Here is a 19,581-nt window from a genome sequence, read left to right as displayed (position 1 = left end):
TCACACTGGAACATAGTGGTCTGAGGGCAGTCAACCCAGGGTTGGCTCCACACCCAAGCTCCATTGGCACTGGGAAGCACCTTGAGCACACATGTGTGATACCCAGCCCACATATCCCAGCTCCACATACATACTCACATCCACTCCCAAAAGTCATCCTTTTTTTGTCCCCCTGAGGTCCACAGGTATGCTCACCAGTGGCATTCCACTCCTGTTGGCAGAAAAGACTTAGATTCAAGTCCCGCCCTGGCATTGGAGTTAAGCTCAGGTAACTGGGGAGGGGACTCCAGGATCCCAATACCCGAAGCAAGATCCAGCAGCAGGGCATGCATGGATCTTGGGGAAATGGCCTTCTAACCTGTTAACACCTGTGAATACTGAGCCCATGGCTCCTGGGCTGTGACTAGGAGGAGGAGAGCCAGAGCCAGACTCCGGATGTGTTGGTCACTCTTATCACTAGGCTGAGGCCAGTGCCTAGTGGGAGTGCAGGAAGCCAGTGAAAACTAGAAGGAAAAACACCAGAGGTTTCCTAGAAGAGTCCTTAGGATGCCCAGTACCTCTATGCTCCAGGTTGGGCCTCTGCCCGATACCTCGTGCCTTGGGGTCATTCAGGTATCATGGCCTCACACTCCTGAAACAGTGGGGACTTATTTTCTTCCTCTCACACTCTCTGACTCTAATCCCTACCAGCCTCTGCCACCTGGCTGTTCTCCTTGGCAGAAAGGCGACAAGAGGACTCTCTCTGGGGAGTCAGACCCCAAAGCCTTCTTGAGGCCATAGGAACCATTGTCCTAGGGTCCTGGCCTCCAATTACCAACCTGGTTTCCTCCCACCTTCACTGCTGTGTGTTGGTGGGAGTCACTCAAAGCAGGTGCACTGATCTCCAGAGAAGCAGGAGAGCCTCTGTCTCTCCTACACTCATACTCCTCCCCCATGGCCTGGACCAACCCTTTCTATTGACCCTTACCTTCCAGTGTTTCCCAACACCTACCTTGACTCCACCTAGCTTGCCTCCTTCTCCAGGCTCCTCCCCTGCTCCCAACATCTGCTGACCTACCCCCAGCTCAACTTTCTCCTTATTTCTGTCCAAATCCCTTTTATCTTTCAAGATACACTTGAGGCTCCAACCTCATGAAAGGTTCCCAATGCCTTCTGTTAATGCTTCTCCTGCTTTCTCACCTGTATTATCACCTGGACCCACACTTGATCAAATGAATTATATTCATGGTAGTACTTCATGCCATATGACATTATTATTCTTTGCTTCTTATATAAAGATCATGGGACTGGAAGAGGTTTTAAAGACCACCTAGTCCAACCTTCATTTTTTTTAAAAGGTAAAACCAAGATAAAGGTTTTATAACATAGCCAGGCTAAACCTGTTGGAATTACATTCAACCCCCTTGACCCAGTCTGAGGCTTGCCCACAAATCCCTGCTCCTCTCCATACGGAAGTCTGTGTCACCCGGAGGATAGGGCAGTCATGAGAGACAATCACATGATATACTCATCAAATGGAAAATGGCACCTGCCTGTTGGCTGGCCCAGAGTCCAGAGCTGCTGCTCACTTCTATACACCTTATGCTTTTCAAGTTCTTTGCTATCTGTTTTAAAAAACACGCTGAAAAATATAATTATCAGAGGTCACCCAGAGTTTCTTCAGGCCAGCCCCAATTCCCTGTTGTCTCCCCTTTTCTCCAGAGAGAACAAGCCCAATCCCTGCTCCACCACGTTAGGCAGCTGGCAGCCGGCTCCTCCTGCTACCAATCCCCATAATCCCATGCATTTTCATTTTGGAAGCCCAGATTTGCATCATAACAAGTGCCCCTTCTGACTTTCCCAAGAGAAAGCTGGGGGGTCAGAGTAGGAAAGAGCTGAGTACACAGCCAAGAAGAAATGAAGTGGAGGGTCTAGGTTGGAGCCCCACTTTCACAGAGGGTGGGAGCAAGCAAAAAACAGATTGGGGACAGAAGAGCAGGGAGTGGCCCAGGGACATTAGGGGTAGGGACAGGGTGACCTGCCCAAAATAAGGCCCCTAAACTCCAAGTAAGTTCCCTGATTCAAAATCATCCAGGATAGGACAGAGCAAACATTTTTTTCTTTTCTCTCTCCTAGTCTGGTTGCCCAGCTCACTGCAAGGAAGAAAACTAGAATAATGAGCCACGTTGGAGACTGTCACCCGAGCAGCTCCGGAAGGACGTGGGCAGACGCCTGGCTGGGCGGCTGACTTTCTCTGTTTCTGGTTGAGATTTTATAAATATTCGGAGAGTCTGATCTGAGGCTGGTGGTGGGGAGGCGAGGGGAGCTGTGGAAGGGGTAGATAACTCAGCCCATGGGGGTTCTTGGACCTCTCCCACGCCTGCTTTTCATTAGTGTCACCAAGGCAACTGCTCATCTGCTGTAGACCCCATCACGCCCTGCAAGACATCCACAGCATGTAGGGCTTTTCCTTTAATGGTGAATCTGCTGCCATCAGTACTCCTCCAAAACCCCATCCTTCAACCCCATCGCTTGCCTGGGGAAGAGGAGATAATTCAGGGGGGAGAAAAACTGATCCCAACTCTCCAAGGCTGGTGAGGAGGGAGAGAGGCACAATAGTCCCCTTCCAAAGGCTGCCATTTGTCCAGGACTGTTGGAGTTCGGGTGGTAACAAGCCCCTGGTAACCAGACTGTAGCAACATCCACTTCCAGCCACTCCTCTGTTTCCCTGGCTGACCCGACCTTTCACCCTCCACACACCCCTTTATTCTTGACCAAGGCAAACCTTTGCAGAGTGCCCAAGGAAGGACCTCACCAGTCAACATGCTGCTAAGTTCCAGATGCCCACTCGTGTACAAGCCCATATGGGTCTTTGGTTTCTCACCAAGGTGTCCAGAGGATCCTAAAAGGGTGGTGTTGGGGGAGATGGAAGCTGGCCAGAGGAGACAGGAGACCCATGTTTGCCAGGCTGTGAGAATGAGCAAGTAAACCAGAAGAGGTGATGGTTTTCTCTTGGAGAAAGGAAAGCTGGATTGTTTGATTGTGTGACCAGGTAGGGAACAGCACCCAGAGCCTGTAACCCCCACCTGGGCCCCTGCACCACAGACACTCCCCCTCTCAGCACTGACTCCATGGAACTCCAGAGACCTGTTTAAAACTCGGCTCCCTCTGGCTGTGAGCTCCATGGGGCCACAGCCAAGGAATCCCGGCCTCTGCCGTGTGCAGCGTCAGCACAGCACCTGCGCCAGAGGCCCTCAGTGATGTCTGCTGAAAGACGGGAAGGAGCATGTCAGGGGGCTGCAGGGGCTGGGTTTTCTGGGTTGTCCTTCTAGCCTGTCTTTGTGCTCCTGAGCAAACCTGAGCCAGAGCCTCTCCCCACCCCTCCTTTCTGTGGAATGCAGGTCACAGCAGCCTTACTGAAAGATCTGTCCTCAGACCCCTGGAGCCAGCCCTGAGGGCTGCAACTAGAAAGCCACAGAAGACCCCCTCCCCCAGCTACCAGTGGAGCAGAACCAGGACCCCAAGTCATCTGGACCCAGACAAAGGCAGCTTCTGCCTCTTGCTTTTTTGTGCCTTTTCCCACCAAGATTGGCCCTGGAGGAGCAAACCCGAGTTCCTCTGCTGGTTTGAACAGGAAATTCCTGTCAGCTCGTTGGAGAGGCCAACCGGGGGAGATTTCATCACATAGATTCCCCCCGAGATACAGAATCATATCAAAGTCCTATCCCAGCCCGGGGTGGGGTGTTGGGGGAGTAGCCGTCCTCTGACATCCGGTTCTGTGCCTCACTGAAGCAGCACTGCCAGCCTCTCTTACCTAAAGCTGGGGTGGGGTTTTCCAACTCAGCCTGGTAATGGGGAGGAGTGGAATGATTAGCAGTAATTCGGTGCATCGCTTTAGCTGACTGGGTGGCACAGGTGGTTTTTCGGTCTGTTCTGGTGGCAAATCTACACTGAAGAGGCAGAGAAATGCCAGCCCGGATGGCACAGACAGCGTGGGTTGAGAAAGCCTGCGGGGTGCAGATCCTTGCTTCTCAAAGTCGTCCTGGGGCCTGCGCATGGCCATCACCATGGGTATGCAATCTCAGGGCAATCTCAGCCCTTACCCTTAATCGGGGAATACGTTTTAACAAGACCGCCCGGTATTTGGAGGCACATTGGAGTTTGCAACGCACCTGATCTCAGGAGAGAATGTACGGGTGCTTCCATCTCTGACCTCACGGATTTTAATATCAGTTCTGTCACTCAGTAACAGTGTGACATTAGGCACAGAAACACACTCGCTGAGCCTCGGTTCCCTCATCTGTAAAGCAGAGGTGATGTTATCTGTCATAAAGGGTTGACAGGAGGCGGGGGCCCAGCACCAGTAGGCTCCAACCTAGTAAATGTTAGCAGCACAGAGCTGATCGCTCAGGGAACATTAATATCATCTACTTCCACAGAGCTGAGGCTTCAGCCGGCCCTCTTGCTGTTTCACTTGTATTTTCTGAAAGGACCCATAGACCCCTGACCAATAGTTGTCCCTTTCATCTCTAGTTCTCTCCTGGCCCCCCATGTGAAAGGAGGGTGGTGAGTTGTCCTTGTGGCAGGATGAAGGTGGGGGAAGGAGCTGAAGGAACAGACAGGCAGAGCCAGGTCGAGAGGAGGGACTTCTAGGAAGAGGAGACGCACACAGCATCTTGGGAATGGAGCCTCATCATTCATTTGGGGAATATAAAAATTAGTGAAAGGGAATAAAGGGAAAGGAGAGAAAATCAGTGAGGGTGACAAAACATGAGAGATTCCTAACTCTGGGAAATGAACTAGGGGTGGTGGAAGGGGAGGTGGGTGGGGGGCTGGGGTGACTGAGTGATGGGCACTGACGGGGGCACTTGGCGGGATGAGCACTGGGTGTTACGCTTTATGTTGGCAAATTGAACTCCAATAAAAAAAATAAATTAAAAAAAAAGGGAATGGAGCCTCATAAATGGTACTTTGACTGTTTCCCACAAGCTAGTAGCTTACAGAGTCTGGATTTCATTTCTTTTACCATCTCTACATTTCTTGAGAGACGATAGCGTTTGGTCCTTGTTGGGGAGGAGCACTGACGCCCCTCCCTTTGTTGTGTGTTGCCTGTTCTTCAGCCATAGCTCCCTCTTCTTCCCTTGTGCTGAGGTAACAGAGCCCTGGGACACACAGCCACAGGGGCCCGCTGAAGCCGTGAGGTCTCCACGGAGGCTGGGCTCAGTTTGCAGAGCTGCTTTCCCAACGGTGCTCAGCTGATGCTGCTTTTAATTATTTTAGGGGGGCAGAGACCAGGAATGCTCCTGGGTGTTCCTTGAAATGTCCTGGCTGGTTACCTGCCAGCTCGTCTAACCTGGCTCAGCCTCAGTTTCCTCCTAGGATGGCAATTCTGAAGATGCCATGTGAGTCTCTACCCATTCCGGGGACCCAGGGATGATGGGTAGCTGGAGGACTAAATGAGGTGATACTTATGAAGAGTATGGCACAGAGAACGCTGTCTGGGCACTATGCTAGTTGTCGTTCTTGTAGTTGTTAGAAGAGGTGAGCCTTAGGCGGTTGGCCTAAGCAGAAAACCACAAACAAGAAAGTGGTCTCCCAGGGATCCCTGGGTGGCGCAGCGGTTTGGCGCCTGCCTTTGGCCCAGGGCGCGATCCTGGAGACCCGGGATCGAATCCCACATCAGGCTCCCGGGGCATGGAGCCTGCTTCTCCCTCTGCCTGTGTCTCTGCCTCTCTCTTTCTCTCTGTATGACTATCATAAAAAAAAAAAAAAAAAAGAAAGTGGTCTCCCATTTACAAATAGCAAGCACAGCCCCCCCTCCCCCCCCCCCATTCTGTGCAGCTCAGCAACTGACCCTCTCCTCCCCCACTTTCATTTTTTCTTTCAGCTGCAGGAGTTGACACATGTGGCCCACCAGGCTACCCCAGTGAATTTAAAGCTTTAAATAAATACATGCTCAAAACTGCTCCTGACCTGGGGACGCCTCCCCTCCCCCCTTCCTCTCCTGCTGGAAGCCAGGTCCAGGCAGAACCCTGGAGAAGGTATCTCCTCGGCACGTATGCGGGTCCCAGGGGCCCTGCATGGGGCGGACGAGGATCGTCCTGAGCCAGCACAGACTCTCCTCTTCCTGGGTTTGTTAGAAGCCTGACCAGGCCCGAGTCTTATGACTTCAACAGATGTTTCTGCTTAAGCAGCCCTGGCATCTTTATGGCCTGTTTTTTCCATTCTTGCTTCTCTTCCTCTGTCCCAGCAGCCCTGAACGCAATTTGGACTTCATTTTCTTTCTAATGGTTACAGGGATAGAAAGGACTTTTATTATTTTTTTCTTTTTCATTTTTTCCCCCTTTTTCCTTAGCTCTTCAAATCACACACACACATACACACTCCAGATGCATTCAGATCTGTGCTCACGGTGTGTATTTGTTAATGGCACTGGCATTTATTTCACTTAAGACTTAGTCCCATTTCAGAGCCTCCTTCCCTGCCTGCACTCTCACCTCACATTCATCCACTGCCTGTCCCCACACAGGTCACCCCAGGACAGCCGATTGGTGTGTCCTCCCAGATGCTGATTCTGAGAGCTCACACTGGCCTCAGTCCCTGGCCTGCTATGTGAAGAGCTTTGCTGTGTGTTAGTTAGGTTCTGTGTGTCAGGGAAGGTTTGGGCTGGGTGATGGAGTGACAGTTGAGGCTCAAATGGCTAGGTATCTCTTCAAACTCCCTCGGCCAGCCGTTCTACAAAGGCTCAGGTGGGGCAGTTGACAGTTGTTACAAAATGAAATCTGTCTTCCACTGGTAGGTCACAAGCTTGAAACCAGTCTGGCTGCTCCTCACATTGCCTATAATCCCACCCAGCTTGCCTGCATAGCAGGGTATTCATGTTCACCTGCCCTGCAGGGTTTGGGGTCACCTGTCTCAGAGTCTGGTTCCCACAGCAAAGAAACCCTAGAGACTTCAGGTCTTCTTCTGAGGGCTTCTCTATGTTAAAGGCACCTGGAACTCGGGTCTTCTTACTGCATCCCAAGACTGAAAAATAGACCTGGATTTCACCTCGGGGGTGCGGGGTGTCCTACTGCAGGTATAGACAGACCTACCTGGAGTCCTAAATGTCAGTACTACCTACAGCCTTACTTGACATTCGCCACTGCCTTTGAGGGGCCATCCAATCTTAATTTTTCCATGTCCCTGTAACATTTCTACCTAAGAGTTTAATGAAGCACTCACCTCTCAGGGTAAGGCCATAGCTGAGCTACCTACCAACTACCGCAGACTACAGTGAGCCATTCTGATACTGACCATGGGGGAAGGTGAAGTCTTCAGAATGTCCTATCTCCAACATCCTCATCACAGAAGAGCCTTTCTGGAGGGGCAGTAGGGGGGTGGCTGAGCTAAACCCCATCCTGTCCTTTCTAGATGACTGCCCCCACTTGAGAAGGGCCAGGCAGCCCCTGTCCCCACCTCTCCCCATCATGGCAGTGTCCCCGTATACATCTCACCTATGACCCTTCTCCCTCCTTTCTATTAAAACAAGTTAAAACCCTGTTTCCTATTTGTGTTTAGAAACTGAGTCATGGCACCTTCCCTGCAGTGGGTTAGGGGAGGCTGCCACAGTGGATTGAGCTTGGGCTCTAATAGCAGGGTGACATGTGTGAGGGCAGTGGGGAGTGGAAGACTGAAAAAGACCTGGAAATAGGAGGGGGACAATGGCAGTCCTCCAATACCAAGGTCTCCCGAGGAAGCTGTGTATACTGAACAGCAGCCACACTCTTCCAGCTGAATCTTGTGGATGCCCCTTTCTGTTTGCTTTACTTATCTCACATTCACCAGTAAAGTGGCTTTTCCATCATAATCGCTCCAGAATATCCCTCCAACATGGACACTTCCCTATAAATAACTCCATGATGATACTATAGGCAGAGTTCCCTCAGATAATTAAAATCAAATCCACATAGGGGTGCCTAGGTGACTCAGTCAGTAAGGTATCTGACTTTGGCTTGGGTCATGATCTCAGGATTCTGGGATGGATCCCCAGGGCTGGCTCCCAGCTTAGACAGACAGCTTGTCTGTCTGTCCCTCCCCCCGCTCATGCTCACTCTCTCTCAAATCTAAAAGATCAAATCAACCCATGAGCCCCATTGCTCTGACAGTCTTCTTCCCTGGGTGTTTGCCCCTAGCGGTACCATGTCTTCCTGTGTGTGTGTGAGTATGTGTGTGTGTGTGTGTGTGTGTGTGTGTGTGTGTGTGTGTGTGTTTGTAGTGCATGTTCAAGGAAAGGAAGAGAGAAGTGAAGAGGTGTTTCTTGAATATCAAAGGGAGGGATCTCCTTAACCAAGGAGGTGAAAGACTTGTTCTCTGAAAATTATAAGCCACTGATGAAAGAAATTGAAGACAATAAAAACAAATGAAAAAGTACTTTGTGCTCATGGATAAGGATCAAAAGAACAAATATTGTTGAAATATCTATACCACCCAAAGCAATACACAGATTTAATGCAATCCCTATCAAAATACCAACAACATTTTTCACAGAACTAGAACAATCATAAAATTTGCATGGAATGACAAAAGACCCCAAATAGCCAAGGCAATCTAAAAAAGAAGAAAAAACCTGGAGGTATCACAACCCTAGATTTTTTTTTTTAAGATTTTATTTATTTATTCATGAGAGACACAGAGAGCCAGAGACATATGCAGAGGGAGAAGTAGGCTCCCTGTGAGGAGCCCGATGCGGGACTCCCAGGACCCCAGGATCATGACCTGAGCCAAAGGGAGACCCTCAACCATTGAGCCACCCAGGCACCCACATCCCCAGATTTTAAGATATACTACAAAGCTGAAGTGATCAAAAACAGTATAGTACTGGCACAAAAACAGAAACACAGACCAATGGAACAGAATAAAGAGCCCAGAAATAAGCCCATGATTATATGGCCAATTAATCTTCCACAAAAGAGGCAAGAATATGCAATGGGGAAAAGTCAGTCTCTTCAACAAATAGTGTTGGGAAGACTGGATAGATACATGCAAAAGAATGAAACTGGACCACTTTCTTAAACCATACACAAAAATACATTCAAAATATATTTCAAAATGTATTAAAGACCTAAATATGAGAATTGAAACCAAAAAAACTCCTAGAAGAGAGCACAAGCAGTAACTTCTCTGACATTGACTCTAGCAACTTCTTTCTAGATACATCTCCTAAGCAGGGAGAAAAAAGCAAAAATAAACTATTGGGATTACATCAAAATAAAAAGCTGCTGTACAGTGCAAGAAATAATCAACAAAATTAAATGGCAACTTACTGAATGGGAGAAAATATTTGCAAATGACATATGTGGTAAAGAGTTAATGTCTAAAATATACAAAGAACTTATACAACTCAACACCAAAAAACAAATCACTCAATGAAAAATGGGCAGAAGACATGAACAGACATTTTTCCAAAGAAGACGTACAGATGGCCAACAGACACATGAAAAGATGCTCAACATTGTTCATCATCAGGGAAATGCAAATCAAAAGTACAATGTGATATCACCTCACATCTGTCAGAATGACTAAAATAAAAAACACAAGAAACAAGTGTTGGCAAGGATGTAGAGAAATAGGAACCCTCATCCGCTATTGGTGGGAAAACAAACTGGTGCAGCCATGTGGAAAACAGTATGGAGGATCCTCAAAAAATTAAAAGTAGAATTATCATATGATCTTGTAATTCCAATACTGGGTATTTACCCAAAGAATATGAAAACACTAATTTGAAAAGATACATTCACCCTTATGTTTATTGCCACATTATTTATAATAGCCAAACTATGGAAGCAGCCCAAATGTCCATCATAGATGAATCTTAAAAAAAGAAGACGACTAAGTGACCCAAAATGCTTTAACCATATGCATCTCGTTTGTAAAATAATCACAATAGTATAATTAATCATTTTTTGGCTATCGTTTAGTGACATCTTTCTCTATGCCAGGCACTTAGGATATATTATCTCGTTTAATTTGCAAAAAACCCTGTGAGGTACAAGTATTGTTATGCAATTTTTTAATGGAAAAATAAGGATTGAAAATTTTACATCAGGGATGCTTGGGTGGCTCAGTGGTTGAGCATCTGCCTTTGGCTCAGGGCGTGATCCCAGGGTCCAGAGATCAAGTCCCACATCGGGCTCCCTGCAGGGAGCCTGCTTCTCCTTCTACCTATGTCTCTGCCTTTCTCTGTGCATCTTTCATGAATAAATAAATAAAATCTTTTTTTTCTTTTTTGCTTTGGGGAGGGATTTATTGAGAGCAGTTTCATGTACCACTGGGGTGCTGGGCTTTTCTCCATCACCGGCAGGTGTCACAGCTGGCGGTTCCCTTGCTGTCACTAGTTGGTGGGCCAGAATGCCACGACCACAATAGCCACAAGCAGCAATAAAATCACCATGATCATCCCGCAAGACGTTGACTTTCTGTCCACCATGTTCACACGCCTGGTCTCGGTGCAGAGCTTTCTCTCTGTGTTCTCCACCAGGTTGGCAAAGTCATCAATTATCTTGTTTTGTTCATCCAGTTCGTTCCCAATTTCCTTCCCCATCTGTTTCTGGCGGCTTATGATAGAGGACAGAGCATCCAGGCCTGCATCCCGTTCTTGGATAATCTTCTGCTGCTGTTGTTGGATTTCATCAAAACCCAAACCTCTGGCCTCCTCTGGCTCCTCAAAGAGCCAAGGGTTGGGGACTCCTGGCATAGCCCCTCCAGTCATCAGGCTGGACCTGCTGAGATCCGGTTCTGCACCCTCGTTCTTAAAAGATGCCACAAGCAGTCTCTCTCGAGTTATGAGTTCATCCAGGAGGTTCTGTCTTTGGTCTCCTTCAAGCTGTGTGATCTGATGTGTTGATACAGCATTTAGCAATAAGTCCTTCAAAAGGGCGATCTTTTCCTTCAGATTCTGCAACAAAGTTCTGATTGTCACGGTAAGCCTGATTATATTTTCACCATTTCTTTCATATTGATTTTACTGTTGGATTTTCTCGGCAATCTCCTGTGCAATTTGGCAGGTAGAGTCGTATGTGGAGAATCAGGGGTCCGGGGCCATCGTGCAAGTCTCCGCCTGCTGCCGCCACTGTCAGACGCTTCCTCATAAATAAAATCTTAAAAAAAAAAAAAAAAAAAAAAGGAAGAAAAGTTTAGGTCAAATACCAAAGATGGTAAATGTGAGAAGTGGCAGAGATAGCATTCAAATCCCAGCTTCTGAGAGTAGTCTTCCTGAGAGTGGTCTTCCACTTGTACATACAACAGAAACTGCCAACACTTACAATGCACTTGCCATGTGCCAGACACTCTTCTAAGAGCTTTACATAGATTCATTTAATTTGTTCTCACAAAACTCTATGATGCTTTCATTGAACAGATGAGGAAACTGAGGCACAGAGCTTTAGACATTGATTTCCTTCAGCAAATGTAAATGGAACACTCCTTGTGTGTTAAGCACTGTGCTAGAAGCCTGGGTATGGGACCCATAGTTGAGAAAGACATCAATCTTATTGCCTGGGATCTGTCAGCAAGGTCCATGACAATGACCAACAGCATGAGCTTAGGGTGGGATTCCAGAACTTGAAGTGAGGGATGGTAAGGATAGGGTATCCTAAGGTATGCTAGAGAGATGAACATACCAAGAAGTCTCTACAGCAAGAGTCTGAGCACAGGAGCAAGAGAGAATCTTGTTGTCAGACTGAGGCCCAAGGTCAGATCTGGGATAGCAGAAGGACGGATGGAAACAGAGCTTTTTTGTTACCATCTGCAATATGGACTTAAGGGCAGGACTCCAAAGCCAAGCTGCCAGGTTCAAATCTTCACTCTGCTACTTGTCATCTGTGTGACCTTGGGAAAATTAATGAACCTTTCTGGGCTCAGTAGTCTCATCCGGAAAATAAGGATAAGGTAGGGGTCAAGTTGTCCTATTGGTAGGGAGAAGAAAACTGTAAAAGGAACCCATGAGGGCCTGTCCTTGTAGGCCTCAAGAAAGAGGAGAGATGAATTCTGATGGGACAGAGAGATGAACAATGGCATCACATTGTTCAATCGTGGGCATGAAGAGGGGTTGCTGCTGCCTTTGCCTGGCTCCTCAATCACCCAGGGCAGGAATATTGATCTATTCCCAGGATCCCTTCTAAAACTTCCCCCACATCAGCTTCCAGCCTGGACGAAAGACTAGGGTGGCTGAGGGAGGTGGTGGAAAGCAGCCATGTTCTGTTGCAATAAATCTTTCCTAGAAGCTCAGCCTGCTTTCCTAGAAGAGGAGATGGCTGAGCTCATCAGCCAGGGCTGGAGCAGCCCAGAAAGAATGCTTTTCAACCTCCAGAAGACCCCTTGGCTTGGGAAAGGAATGGCTCACTGGGGTGCTGTTTGTGGCCATGGGACTGTCAGGCTGGGCAGGGTGTTTGGTGACATATCATAGCAGCTGAGAAAGGAGGTAAGACAAACATGTTTGCCTGATGGGAATCTTGGGATCTCCCAGCTCCCCAAGCCCACTCTCTTTTGAGAGCTCATTCCAGGACTTCTTATAGACATTGAAGACCACAGTTTCCTCTCCCAGAAACCCCATTAAACTGTGAGTGAGTGAGTGCATGAGTGTGAGACTGTGTGCTTCTATTCCACCCCAGCCAATTTTTGATTTCTCACACTTTGCACATTTCAGCCATCATGTGTGTTCCTATGCCATTCCCCTCAAACTCCTCTCCTTCTACCAGCCTCTTCTGGAAGCCTCAGGCCTCAGAGATGATGACAAGAGGGTCTAGACTTTGCCTTAGAATGAGAATGTCCTCCTTGGTGATCTCATCATCCACTGACCCTTGAAGACGTGGGATGGGGCGAGAACTGGGATGAGAAGGGGTGATGGCATCATTCTGCTGATCGCCCTGCCCAGACCAAGCTCCCAAGCATGAAGCACCTGCCCCTTCACCTGGCAGCTCCTCTGGGACTTCCTGCTAAGCTCAAATGTCAGTAATGGAAACAGAAGACATGTAGCACCCCAGGTGGCAGCTTGACTTTCTCGAACCCGGGAACCAGTGGCCTAGATTCTGCCCCAAATACTCAACTGGGAGTTTGCTCAGTGGCCAAGTCTCCCCTCAACTCCCCCCACACCCTTACCCCGCTCTACCCAGGTCAAGCACAGTGTTTGGGTTAACCCTTTGGCTTGCTGGGATCCTTGGGCCTTTCTTGACTATTTACTCCAACAAAGCAGAAGAGTGACACCAGAAATACTAAATGCAGAGTATGATTCAGAATGAGGTATGAGTCACCCTAGAATGCATACTTCCAGGTGCCTCTGCTGACTTATCATACTCATTGCAAGCTTCTTCTGCTCTCAACAATAAGCTCAACTTCCTTGTCGCAAGATGACCAGAGTCAAAGGGGAGCCAAGCAAGGGAACATGTTTTGTCTGAAATAGCACATCTATGAACAAAGGAGTTAAATACAACTGTCTTTTTATCTTGGTGGGTGTTTCTGTGGAATTAGGAGAACTTGCAGGGCTTAATCTATTTGAGTAAATCAAGTTTGTCCGTATGTTCTGAGCAAGGTTTATGAAATAGCCAGTGTAGTTTCTCTGGCTCACAAAATGACCAGTGGCTTATAAGGAAGGACTACGTGACTTAAGACCAGGACAGTGAAACAGCCTGAGTTAGTGTCCCAGCATGTATATTGGGTTACTTAAAATAGCAAAAAACAGACGCAACCTCAATGTTCACCCATAGGGTATTAGTTACACAAACATCTGTATAATGGATAGTGGGCCCTTATTAGAATTATGTGCTAGAAGAAGGCTTAATCTCGTGGGAAAGTATTCACAACATATCATTAAAAGGAAAAAGCAGATTACAAAGCAGTATGGACAGAACATAGCAGTCTTGTAAGAAACTAGTACTGTGTATATTTTTTAACTGGAAGAATATGCATAAAAATGTTAATTGTGCTATCTCTGGGTAATTAGATTTGGCTTGATTTTTTGGCTTTTTTTTTTTTTTTTTTGAGAGATAGTGAGAGTGCACATGTGAGCGTGGGTGTGTGGGGAGGGCAGAGAGAGAATCTCAAGTAGGTTCCATACCCAGCAAGGAGCCCAACACAGGGCTCAATCTCATGACCCTAAGATCATTACCTGAGCTGAAATCAAGAGTCAAATGCCCAACCAACTGAGCCACCCAAGTACCCTGGTCTCTTATTTTTTAAAAATTTTCTTCCATAAACATATATTATTCCAAAACCTGGGGAAAAATTATTTTAAAAAACAGATCATCTTAAAGGCCAGAAAATGGGCTTTCTGTTTCTTTATCCCATGTCTCTTCTCCATTTTATTTTGGAAATTCAAATCTCTCAGCCCTTCCCACAATAGACAGATACTCATGAAGCAAGAGGCACAGAGTAGCTGATGTCCTAAGCAATATCTCCAAGGTGAATCACTCACTGACAGTGACAGCTTTGGAATGGTGTCCCTCCCACCTGACACTGGGAATTAATAGTACCCAAACCAATTGTTCTTCTAACCAGGAACAAACTTCTCCACGGGGTTGGGGCTCACAGAGGACAATTATAAACCTCAACAGCTGCTCCGTGGGTTTTCAAACATGAAGGTGATTCATCCCTTCTCCTGAGCCTTTCTATTGCACCCTATCCCTTAGAGTTCTGAAAATCTGCTGTCATAGTGAGAAGGGGAAAGGGCCTGGGAGAACCATGGGAGGACAAGGAAGGGAACTGGAGGGGACACAACTAAGAGACTGACACAGCTGGGTTTTGTTTGCCTGGGTCACGGGACAGTGCCCTGCACAGAGGGGTGCCTGAGAGTGCGCAAAGGGAGTAGCAATTGATTTCACGGAAGGAAACCACTGTAAAATCTACTGCCGAATAGAGACCGGCCTCGGTGCACACCATTTCTGCCACAGATTTCTAAAAACCCATCTAGTTTTAGCTGTTCCTTATCACCACCTCCTTCTGAAGTAGAATGGTCAAGATCAGCCCCTTCTCCTCCCTGGACATGGCACTACAGGTGTCCCAGCTGTCCCGAAGTCACTATTCCTGTCTGTGGCAGCTCTTGGTGACACACCTAGAAGGTAGCCCGGAGCACCACTGTTCTCCTGGCCCACTGGTCTGCTATGCCAGCTGGCCATTCCTGCCACCCCAGGGGGGCCACGTTACCCAATTCTGGTGTCTGGTCAGATGGTGGCTTTTTTCAGTCAGCCTGTCCTTGGAAAACTCATTCCTTTCTCGTACTGGAAAATTCCTCTGGTGCCTGTCATTGCACTATCAGGAGACCAAGGTTTCCATTTTCGCAGAGGTCATTAACCAGCTCCTGTCTGAGACCAAGCCTGTTCCGGGAATTTTTTTACTCATCCTTTTAAAGCTATAAGCCAGCCCCAGAAGATGAAGTCTGAAGCAGGGTCCTGGGTTCTTCCAAAGCAGACAAAGGAGTGGAGGCTAGGCTGGACTGAGCTATGCACTGAGTCTGGGGTCCACCTCCAACAGCTATGATCACCACAGCCCTACCTGATTTCATTTCGTGCTCTCTACTCTTGATTGCCTGGGGATGGTGGAAATAAAGAGTGGGTAAGGAAAGGCCAGCCAAGGAAAACTTACCCTGTAGAATGAGGCTCCCACCATCCTGACCCTGGAGAAGACTTCTCAAAAAAGGAGAGAAAGAAAAAGAAAGAAGGAAAGAAAGAAAGAAAGAAAGAAAGAAAGAAAGAAAGAAAGAAAGAAAGAAAAAGAAAGAAGGAGGAGAAAGAGAAGGAGGAAGAAGAAGAAGAAGAAGAAGAAGAAGAAGAAGAAGAAGAAGAAGAAGAAAGAAAGAAAGAAAGAAAGAAAGAAAGAAAGAAAGAAAGAAAGAAAAGAGAAAGAAAGAAAGAAAGAAAGAAAGAAAGAAAGAAAGAAAGAAAGAAAGAAAGAAGGAAAAAGGTAAAAGGAAAAGGAAAAGGAAAGGAAAGTAGGAATAGATAGACTGACCCTGCTGGAAGGAAGTCTAACCCTACTCTATCCTTGCCATATCACAAGCTGGGAAGATGTTCGCTTTTCAGATGACTGACATAGAAATAGAGAATTGTATTTCTGTATTTCAGAGAACAAAAACTCAATAGATTAAACCAAAGATCCTCATTGTTTCAGTTCCCAGAATTGGCTAGAGCAGGGAAGTCAGCTTGGAGAAATAGACAAGCGTCCCCTTAGCTCTAGAACCCCATGGAGGGCTCAATCTGTTTGAAGTCTAAATTCTCAAGTGAAAGTAGCTTCAGGGTGAGAAAACTACTTATGCACAAAGTGATGCTTTCTGTAGGAAATCCTTAGGTGCTACCATTTTATTATCAAAGAAGATGAAGGTGAAGCTTTCTGTTGATATCATTGTCAGGCTATGCAAACCACACCAACTCAAACCTCATTCATTTATTCACGTGTCCATTTAGCAAATATCTATTGAACACCTTTGTAGGTACATGCACCAAATAAAATGCATTACCTACCATCCCCTCCAGGAGTTCACAGTCTAGGAGAAGGGCACTCAGGGAGACTCAGAAATTATTATAGACTATGGTGAAAGACTAAAGCAAGGTAAAAAGTCATGGGTGCATAAAGAAGCATGTTAATTCTGCTCACAGCTTCTAGAAGCTCTTCACAGTAAAGACTTGTAAGTTGGGCTGAACAATGAGTAGGAGCTTTCCAGGCAATTAGACTGATGTTTTCATCATAGACATGAGTGTACTTCACTATGTATCTGAGGTTCAAAAAGTCAGAACACAGTGGGTGACAGCCTTCTATAGAACATGCACCCCATCACCCATCAGAAGTCATAGCTGTGCTCTTTAGCAGTGAACCTGCGGGCTAGTGGCCCATTGCAGGCCTTAACATTTGATGGAGCCAGAAGACATCTCAGACCTGAGTCCTGAGCATGTTCATCCAGACATGGCTCCTTCTTAGGGAAATTGAGAGTCCAGCTCCATTTGAGCATATAGGGCAAAAACGCCTGGACAAAGATTGGAGAGAGTTTGCATAGGGTGGGTCCTAATGTGCCATGGGCTTCAGTCCTTGGCTTGCCCCTTGCTCCCTCTGCCTACCATATCTGCCCCACTCTTCCCAGAGCATCTGATGAATATCTAGTCACGCTTCCAGACCTAGCTCAAATACCATCTTCTCTAAGAAGAGTTTCCCAACATTTCTGGATCGAATGGCCATCCCCTTCCTTACCCTACTTTGGCACATGCTGCATCTTACCTGTTTCAGAAGTCGCTGTATTCATTTACTTATATGTCTAATTACCCAAGGGCAGGAAATGGGTCTCTCTCATCTCTGTAGCCCCAATTCCCAAGGCCTGGTGGACTTTTATTGAACAGATGCAGACTGCACTTGTAGGTCTTCTAATAGCAGAAAATATTCGCTTCAAAATCCCTCCTGATAGAATCATGAAGTGTCTAATAACTCTGTTTCACATATGGAGAAACTAATGTGTGAAGGGAGACAAGTCCAGAATTTACTTGAATCTAAGACTGTAAATCTCAACCAGGACTGTGCCGACACCCAGATTCCTCGCAGCCCCCGGGCCACCCCACATCAGATGCAATTCCAAACAAGCCAGAGCCTTGCTGAACAGTTTCACAGTGCTGGGCTCTGCTATGTTCTGGAAGGTTCTTCCGAACTGTGCTTCCAGAAGGTCAGGGCAGGGAGAAGCCCCAAAGGCCCAGTGCAGTGTCAGGTTCCCCCTTTTCTGTCAGCAGGCCTGGAAGAGCCTTTAAGAAAATGGAGTATTATTATTTGTTTGTTTTTACAGTGACTCATCTGTCGTAACTGGGTTAAAGTCCACTTAGAGAAAAAAAGAACAAAAGACCTCCTGTTAGTGCTGGAAGTTTGCCTCTTAAGATATCACTGAGAGGAACTGGGAAGAAGAAAAAAAAACCCCAGCAGGGCAGAGGAAGCTGCAGGCGTGCAGGAACACAGCGGCACTTTGGAAAGGCAAACACGGTGGCTTTCATCTCCAGCGCCCTATCTGAGCGGGCCGCTCCCTTTGCCGCTGCTTTGTGATCCGCTGCAGTGCTAGCCATCAGACACAGGCCAGTGCCCTGTTCCCACACTCTCCGGACCCAGGGAGGCTGCCAGGAGCTATGGCGGTATGGGCAAATCTCCATATTCAATCATCTCCAGGCCTTAGAAGAAGGCGGTGGTGGTGGTGGCTGTGGTGGTGCTGGTGGTACCAAGATAAAAAACTTACTAAGTGCTAGATGCCATCCTCATGTACTATATCACAACTCAGTTCAGAAATACCCAGGAGCCTAGCATGCTACCTCCCCAGCTGCAGCAGCAGGCAGCTGCCAGGAGGCAGAAATCTGGCCTCGCCTTCTTTGGGAAACCCATTGGCCTTGTGTAAGTACAGGATCCCTGGGACTGGTGGGCTCCCAAATAGGGTGGGACCAGGTTTCCAAGTGGCATTTTCCAGAGTGCAGACTCAGACCATCTGACCCCAAGACTCAAGGACTTACCTCTTATGTTCTTAAAAAAAAAAAAAAAGATAAAATAAGCTAGAGAAGGATAAGACTCTACAGTTCTCATCCCACAGTCTTCCATCTGATAGGCCCCACTTGCAGTCCACTTGAATCCATGTCCTTCATCCAGCAGTTCTTTGAAAATATTATCTCACCTTTGGCCACCCAGACACGAAGTGGGTCTGCACCACGACTGTCCGTTCTGGCATTGGTCCTCTTCCCCTTAATTATAGAAGGCTGGGATTTCTCTGCTCCAAACCTGCGAAGGAGGATTGGGGACATGCAGGAGAAGATAAAAATCCCCTGAAAGCACTAGATCCCTCCCTCCATTAGAAGCATTTCATATCACTCTCTTCCTTCCCAGGGGTCCTCTGGTCCCCCAGAGGTTAGGCCTCACCATGGGTCCCAGACCTCTGCCCTGCAGGGTGATAGGACCTTCTGGGCCTTCCAATTCAAAGAGTCATCCCTAATCATTCCATTTCCTGAACAAGACTAATTTTTGGTAATTTATGATCAAACACTAAGAATCCTTCAACAGAAACACCCAGAGGAAAGTATTGTGCTAATCTATCCTCTCTTTGCTCACGGATATCCACGTTCTACCAAATGCAGCAGACGGGTGTGGGAAACAACTTGCTTTCCATGATAGAGGTGCCATAATTAGGCTGCTCCAGTGCCGGGCTGGTCCCCTGGTTTTCTGTACGCTGCTCTGTGACTTTGAGGGGATTATTTGCACTAACAAGCAAGGCCTCCACAAACAATGGGTTGCGGGGAAGACTCAAAAGAAGCCGACCCAGTGCTCCCTGGGATGCTTCTCCCTTCAGCTGGCCTCACGAGGATCAGGCCTCTGGTGGAATCACTGGAGATTTAGGGCTTAATTAAACCCTGGCTTTGGGCCAACATGCCGGTGGCCCCTTGATTTTCCCAAGTCCACCCAAGTGGCATAAACACCGGGCTAGGAATGTGAACCGCTTAGCTGAGCCTGTAAGAGCCAGTGCTCATTAGCTAGGAGTCTTAGTCTTAGCATGGCCAGCTCACAGAGTTCAACAGGTGTCGGCAGGCCCAATCCTGGAAGGACAGCATGACTTTAGGTTAATTGTCC

At 47.4% G+C, this 19,581-nt stretch overlaps 1 protein-coding gene and 1 pseudogene across 2 annotated transcripts in view; one reads left to right on the top strand and one right to left on the bottom strand.

Annotated features, from left to right (window-relative positions):
* RAD51B (RAD51 paralog B) overlaps positions 1 to 19,581 on the top strand; it is a 735,346-nt gene that overhangs the window by 678,919 nt on the left and 36,846 nt on the right. The window lies entirely within an intron of this gene.
* LOC121492992 lies at positions 9,750 to 11,062 on the bottom strand (annotated as a pseudogene).

Source organism: Vulpes lagopus, chromosome 6, assembly GCF_018345385.1.
Source record: "Vulpes lagopus strain Blue_001 chromosome 6, ASM1834538v1, whole genome shotgun sequence".
Classification (NCBI taxonomy): Eukaryota; Metazoa; Chordata; class Mammalia; order Carnivora; family Canidae; genus Vulpes; species Vulpes lagopus.
Note: the sequence above shows the minus strand (reverse complement) of the source record. Positions and strands in the feature narration are given on the sequence as shown.